Source organism: Pelophylax lessonae (assembly GCF_965119305.1).
Source record: "Pelophylax lessonae genome assembly, chromosome: 1".
Taxonomy (NCBI): Eukaryota; Metazoa; Chordata; class Amphibia; order Anura; family Ranidae; genus Pelophylax; species Pelophylax lessonae.
This window is the reverse complement of record NC_138768.1, coordinates 309643413-309651739: the sequence shown is the minus strand read 5'-3', so window position 1 is coordinate 309651739 and position 8327 is coordinate 309643413.

Genomic DNA, 8327 nt, shown 5'->3' with positions numbered 1-8327 from the left:
CACAGTAAGTCCGTCAAACAAACTCCACTTTTCTCTCGCTGAGCAGGAGAATGACAGCTGTTCTTCGCACTGTGTGCGGAGACACAGCTGTCGCAGCCCCATAGTTCTCTATGGGGGAATCGGATGAGAACGTCGGTCCATTCTCATCCGATCCCATCCGCTGGACGGATGGAAAATAGATGGAATAGAATGGATTTGACGGATCGGATCAGGTGTCAGCGGACATGTCTCCGCTGCCATCCGATTACCCATAGAGATGCATGGGGGGACCGTTCAGATCCGCCAAAAAAACGGACAGGCGGATCTGAACGGTCCGCCTGTGTGAAAGGGGCCTAAATGTTGCTGTAGGTCTCGGCAGCCTCCCTGACCAGTTTTCTTCTCATCAATTTTGGAGGGACATCCAGTTCTTGGTAATGTCACTTGTGGCATATTTTCTCCACTTGATTATGACTGTCTTCACTGTGTTCCATGGTAAATGGAATGCCTTGGAAATTCTTTCGTACCCTTCTCCAGAGTGATACCTTTTAACAACGAGATCCATTTGATGCTTTGGAAGCTCTCTGCTGACCATGGCTTTTGCTGTAGGATGTGACTAAGAAAATATCAGGAAAAATCTACTAGAACAGCTGAACTTTATTTAGGGTTAATCAGAGGCACTTTAAATGATGGCAGACTGATGTACTGACTACTATTTAACATGAGTTTGAATGTAATTGCCTAAATATTAAAATAACACAGCTACATCCCCAGTTATAAGATGGTGTGCAGTGCACACTTATGCAACCACATTATTTTAGTTTTTTTATTTTTACTCCCCCCCAAAAGATTTCAGTTAGTTTTTCTTTTCCCATAAAAGTTTTTATTGAGTAAATATAGGCAAAACATGAAAACTTCAAATAGTGACAAAGGTAAAGAGAATGCGATTCAGTTAGTTTTTCAATTGAGTTGTACAGTTTATTGGTCACATTAAAGGTGGATTATTTATCTTTGTCTCATTTTTTTACATCACAGAAACCTGACATTTTAATAGGGGTGTGTAGACATTTTATGCCATTTGTATAAGGGATAGTCCTAATTGAGTTCACTACAAATTCAAGAAAGGAGGTGTGACCAAGGAACTTATTCCATATGTACCAGGTAATTAGAAAGTAAAGCTGGATCGCCTGTACACAAACATAGGCTTCCTTTATATTCTTCTAGGCGGGTTTTCATTAAATCTCTGACAGCTGTAGCATTACAGGTCAGTGCTTGTAATAGGGTTAATAGATATTCCCCACTCAGGGATGCTGGTACTGGAACATATGTACTCCACTACTTTGTTAAGGAGTTTATCATGTTGCTAAGTGTTCATGTGTATTAAAGGCCCGTACACACGTACCGATCGTCGGCATACAAACGTCGGTGGACGAAGGATCTGCCGATTGTACGCGTGTTAGTATGGTGCCTCCGACAGATGTCTGCGCACAATCCGCGGACAAAAGTCTTTCGTGCAAACATGAAAATATTTGTATGCCGACACCAGAACGGACGATTGTTCGCCTGTCAGTACACAATTCGGCCGACAGACCGCAGATTTGCAAGACTGGGCATGCTCAGAAAATAGAAAACACAGGGAAAGTTAACCATTACATGACATCACTTCTGCAGTCGGCGGACAAAATTCTTGTGCTGTCCTTGTGCTGTCTTTGCACTTTTCAGCAGACACCGACATCCCGGGGAGAAAAGAGGAACATTTGTAAGCCGACCATCGGTACGTGTGTACGGGGCTTTAGGGAACAAGCAGTCTCTCGTTGTGAGTGAAATATCCATCCATCCCCGGCACAACACAGAGTAAGTATGCAGTTACACCGTGAGAAAGCACTAGCTCACCAAGAGCAATAGCTGAGATATTTCAGGCATAGACTATAAATTAAGATCTGGTGTAAAAATCAGTCCGAAGTGCTCACCTCCACTGTATCGAAGCATGCATATAGTACATACAAGACCAGAGTACTTATCGTTCACGTCCTTGTGGTTTGTCAGCTCCCACGGTTAAGGCATTCCTAGTTCCTTCTGAGTAGTTTCTTTCACCCCTTTAGTCTGCCCTGCAACAGCCATACGTCTGCAAGCTTGAGACTCTGGGGCATGGATGCTGTTATCAATGCATTTCGCCCACCAAGAGTGGTCTCAGGCTTCTTCAGAACTCAACAGGGATAGTCATGTGATATAGACTCAGGTGAATTAACCCTGTAGGTTAATTCACTGCGTCATTTGATCGCACATGCGCAGTCTCCAGAGGACTTGCCCGGCCCCTACATTCCAGGGTGTCCGTGGCAGAAGACAGCTGATGGCCATGAAAATGATTGCTCTTGTTCAATCATTACACTCTCCAGGTACTATTTAAACCAGGCTCCGGACGGCATTCATTTGCACAGCTTGCCGTCCTGGAGCGTGGTTCTCTCCTTACACTTATTGTGGCTTTGTGAAAGGTAAGACTTCTTATATAGAGTTTGCTATAACATCCTGGCTGCTCTTGCTTGGCAAATGGCATACAAACTGAATGGAAATGAGATATATTTTATGCTCTGGGCAAAAAACTATTCAACTTTATTTTACTCTTATTCCCTCATTGTTAAGTGAGTAATTATCTCTTCCTAGCGATACTAGAACCTTTTAGCTTAAATTAAACAATATGCATGAGACCTATATTGGTCCTTTCCTATTTTTTTCTCCAAGCAAGTTTAAGTGTGCACTCTTCCCTTATCAGGAAATTAGTGGATTCTACCTATCTATTTTTATTTATTTTTTTGTTTCTGGCCCCATCTCAGCAAGATCTTCAGCCAATCTTGGACTCCAGTTGTCCATATTGGGGGACACACAGCCGACAATCATCTGGGGAACACCATTCTATACCCTATTTTTGCTTCAGGCCATATATTACCAGTCAGGTTCCAAGATAAGCCTGTTTGTTTTTAAACTTCAGAAAGCATATAAATCCTCACTAACAGCAAACCAAGTGAGTGTACATCTGTTTATGAATATTATATAAATCTTTACAATTATTTGTCATTTTACCTGTTTGTAAAAACTTGTGACATATCATAATAAGTTATGTTATGATTGTATCTTAACATCAACAGAAAACCACCCAAAGCTACCCCTGTTGAAGAAGCTGCCTAGTCACTTAGAAACGCGTTGGGTATTACCTTTGTATTGTGTGGTTGGTCTCTGACACAGTGAATGTTTTCTGCTTGCATTTGTTTTTATGTCATTTATGTATTTTTGGAATAAAAATCTATATTTATATTTACAATTTTCTATGTTTAATTCAATTCATATGTAAAATCCCACCCAGGGGAACCCCAAACCTTCATTGTCCTATGATTCAGGGATGTGGCATATTATGAGGAATTCTGCCAAGAGCATATTCGCTAACCCTGTAGGGTAAAACATTTTTACATCTCCAGGGAATGACACTTACCTAATCACCCATTTCCTAGTTTTCATTCATTTTGGGATATCTTTCAACAAAGAAAGAATCAGGGCGGGGCAACACATTGTGCTGCCTGGGTTCAAGAATTAAATGCTGCCCCCCCCCCCAAAAAAAAAAAAAATCACGCCAACCAAAAGGCACCACATCAATTATTTTATATCATGATAATTTAAACTAAAATTACATTTATCAGGAAGTCAGATTTGCATGCAACAGCAACAGCACGCCCCACTTCACATCCCGAGCTCCATACTTAGCATCAGGAGCCCTCTTAAATATCGTGAGCCCCCTAATTAACATCAAGAGTCTTCTTTTACATCAGAAGTCTCCCCTTTACATTAGGAGTCCCCCTTTGCATTAGTAGTCCCTACTTACATCCGAAGTCCCCCTTTAACATCAAAGTCCCTCTTTACCTCAATAGCCTCTTGCTGAACATCAGGTGTCTCCCTTTATGTCAGAATCCCTCTTTACATTAGAAGTCTCCCCCTTCAAATTAGGTTCTTCTACCCCCTATGCGCATGTCCATGTCCTCCTCCTCCGTGCAAGTGCCCAGGTCTGGCCCCGGAACATACACAGGCTGATGAGGTTAACAAACAGCCCGCCGGACCCAACCTCCATCGCCACCAGCGGTTGCTTGACAGCCTACAACTTTTGCCCGCTAAGCTACTGTCGCTTGCCACCCAGATACAGCGTGTCACTTGTCACTGTCGCTTGCCACCCAGATGCAGTGTGTCACTTGTAACTGTCGCTTGCCACCCAGATGCAGCGTGGCACTTGCCACTGTCGCTTGCCACCCAGCTGCAGCGTGTCACTTGCCACTGTAGCTTGCCACCCTGTAGGTAAACAGAGACCGAGGATGACAGCTCAAAGTATGGATATTAGTGGTGGCGTTCTTTCTAGGCTGCACAGGAGGATGACAGCTCTCAAAATGCCTTGGGGATGTCGGGAGAGGGGAAATGCATGATGCATTTCCAGGGACTTTGCCCTCTTCTTCATCTCCTTGTCATCCTCGGTCTCTTTTTACTCAGTGATGCCTACAGCCTCACACTGAATACAGCTACTTGGTCTCAGATGTTCCCTGTCCATGCTATTTCATGCTAACTTCAATGTAAGTGTGCTGTTTATTTTAATAAAATGTTTTTTATTTAATATTGACTTCAGTGCCCTGCTATTTGTTTTCTTCTACATTGAGGTGATCCTACCCAGAACCTCTATGGGGGCTGCAGAGGTTCCAGTCTCTGTCCCTTCTCCTGTTCAGCCATCCACCCATCCAGTTGCCTCATCTATTCCTCTACCCTGTTGATGGTCTACAGATACAGGTGAAAGTTTTAACGGACCAAGGGACTTTGCACTTCTCCTAGGAGCACCATATGTACTTTGTGCTTGTACACTTTTTAAATCTTGCAATCAGTCTTTTCTTTAAAAAAATATAAAGTAAACCTGCCACTTTGTCCATGCAGAGGACAACAGCAGGTTATCTTTTCAGCTAACCTACTTTGCTATGAATATTTACCTTCCCCACCAGTGGCGTAGCGTGGGGGGCAGCTGAGGGGGCCATTTAGGGGGGGCGAAATCCTGTGCCAGTATGTCACTCCCACCTCTGTCCTCCTAATTTTTATGCAGTGTTCCCGCGCTCCAGGCCGCCATGTTTCCTGTCAGGCTGCGCCCTGTTATTGGCCTAATAGGGTCATGTGCGGCAGGGGGGCTTGCCTGTCTGAGATGGCACATGTTCATGGGTTGCTCCTGGAGTCCCGCCTCCCCAATGCCTCTACCCTGCCTCACTGAACCGCCATGGTCTTCTCCTCCTCCTCTCCTCCGGCCTGGATCTCAGCCTCAGGTACGTACTGCTGGCAGTAGCCAGCCAGACAGAGTGAGATAGGGTCAGTATAGGAATACTGTAGGTAGGATAGTGTAGTGTAGTGTAGTGTAGTGTAGTGTAGTGGTTATGGTTAGGGTAGTGTAGTGTAGTGGTCAGTGTAGTATAGTGGGTGGTGTAGTGCAGTGTGTAGTGTAGTATAGTGGGCAGTGTAGTGCAGTGGGTAGTGTAGTGGTCAGTGTAGCATAGTGGTTAGTGTAACGTAGTGGGTAGTGTAGTGCAGTGGGCAGTGTAGTGTAGCATAGTGGGTAGTATAGTGTAGTGGGCAGTGTAGTGTAGTGGGCAGTGTAGTAGTCAGTGTAGTGTAGTGGGCAGTATAGTGGGCAGTGTAGTGGGCAGAGTAGTGTAGTTTAGTGGGCAGTGTAGTGTAGTGGTCAGTGCAGTGTTCAGTTTAGTGTACTACTACACTGACCACTACACTACACTGACCAGCCTGAACAGTGTAGTGTAGTGGACAGTGTAGTGGTCAGGGTAGTATAATGGATAGTGTAGTGGACAGTTTCGTGTAATGGTCAGCGTAGTGTACTACTACTCTGACCACTACACTACACTGACCAGCGTAATGTAGTGGTCAGTGTAGTGTAGTGGGTAGTGATGTGTTGTGAACAGTGTAGTGTAGTGGACAGTGTAGTATAGTGGTCAGTGTAGTGTGACCCTACACTACTACACTGACTACTACACTACACTGACCAGCCTTAACAGTGTAGTGTAGTGGTCAGTTCAGTGTAGTGGTCAGTGTAGTGTAGCGATCAGTGTAGTGATAGTAGTATCTCGCAGGTGCCCCTTGGATCCCACCAACTTCTAGAGGTCTCTCTGAATGGACATCCCGACAACTCAAGCATCTTTGTCAATATGGGACTGAATCAATACCACGGGCCAGTACGCACCTCGGACATCCTCATTATCACCTCTCCGGGGGAACCCTTGGTTTCCACCTGGAGAGGAGCCTGAATTTTTAGATTCCTGGGAATCAGATGGGAGGGTCGCATGTGCCAAATTTGCTTTGGATGGCAGCTTGTCCTTGCTTGATACAATACATGGATCCACTCCAATACACCGCCAATGAAATTATTTTTTTTAATACATTACAACCTCGACTAAGGCCATTTAGCACTCTTACCACCTTTGAGTCCCTGTGTCTAAGACTCCCAGACCCTAAACACTTATTGTCCCAAATGTATAAGCTGGTTCGCAAGCAACATCGGTTCCTTACTATATTCGAGAATGCGAAAGGGAGTTGGGACAGACCTTTAGCCCTACACAGATACAAAGAATATATCAATTCACACACACATTCTCTATTAGTTCACACACGCAAGAATCATCTTATAAATTTCTGTCTAGATGGTATAGGGCACTGACTCGATTAGCCCAGATGTTCCCAGCAGTTGACGACTGCTGCTGGAGGGGATGCAACCACCAAGGCACTCTCCTCCACATATGGTGGACATGTCCCAGGATAAGAGATTTCTGGGAAGCCCGTGGATTTAGAAAACAATTCTTTTTTTTCCCTATAAGATTCTCCCCACAAAATTTCTTCTTCCTTGGAGCCCCCACCTCAAGTAAACTATATAAGAAGAGCGGTATGCCATTTTTACTAAACACAGCTGAATCCCTAATCCCTAGATACAGGAAACAATCGGCCTGTCCTACACTGCTGGACTGGAAGAAGGAGGTCGACACTATCATGGAGGCGGAGAGGTGGATACACATCGTCAGGGATCAACAGGAAAAATTTAGAGACACCTGGTCGGGCTGGAAGTACTACTAACTAGAGATACCTACTAACTAAATATGACCTCTATTTACACCTTTAGATATACATATGATCGCAACTTGATTCACCTATGGTTTCACCCAAAACTGGCTATTACAGTGCTTGATGTCTCCCTAACCCTTCTAGAGAGGGTTAGTTCTTGTTTCTCCCTTCCAATACCTTTCCCTTTTTTTTTTACCTTTTACGATCCTGCATGAACCAGGTTTTGACCATCACACACATATGGTAGTCCACAGAACAGGTCAGGTGCCAGTAAAGGAGGGATATTTCTTTTGCATCTTGGATGGCTCCATCTGCCAGACCGTGCCTGTGATGATGATGGTATGGGGATAAATGGAGGGTCTAACAGCCATGGGACCTGATGCCTGTTTTGTCTTTATATATATACCATATACCTTTTATTTGATAGGATGTGATGGAGGAGGACACCATTGTGGTATTCATGTTGTTTTTTTTTCTCCTTTTCTTTATATATCACCTTTCATTTATTATTTTCTCCTATCATTTTTTTGATCTATGTTACGTAACTTGTCTCTTGTTTACCTGAAACTTTAATAAAAAATGTCATTATGAAAAAAATAACATGTACAATTGCTACTCAAGCCATGCAGTAATTTAATAAATAACCTTCCCAATACAAATTGCAGCTGCTGAAGTTTCTTTTTTTTTTTCATGAAAATTCTGTTTATTGTTTTAAAGAAGAAATACAAAAACAGAGCCGTTGGGCATACCCTGGCTCAAGAGAAAAACACAAAGATAAAACACACAAAACTGGTTTAGAAACAACAAAACAAAATACAAAAAAAAAACCCCAACTATGGCTGCTGCTTTGAAAAGTACTGGTACTGTGCTACCCTAGTAGAAGGCAGTAAGGGAAATCAGAGTTCGTTCACTGTGGAAAAAACAATGCTTGTGACAGAGTGGCTGCAGTCCATGACCTCCCCCCAGAGCCCAAGTCACAAGAACAAAGAAGGGTCAAGGAGCTACCGTGACAGGGCCCTCACAATCATCCGTAGACTCTTCCGTTTCCAGCCAGATGTGCCAGACCTTTGTGAATTTCTGTGGACAGCCCCTGTTGGCATAAACAGCTTTGAAAGAGGTACATTAGAGTTCACTAGCTCCTTCCATGAGGAAAGGGTAGGGGCAACAGGCTTCCGCCACCTGAGCATCGCCATTTTCCTCACGTAGAAGAGCAATAAGCC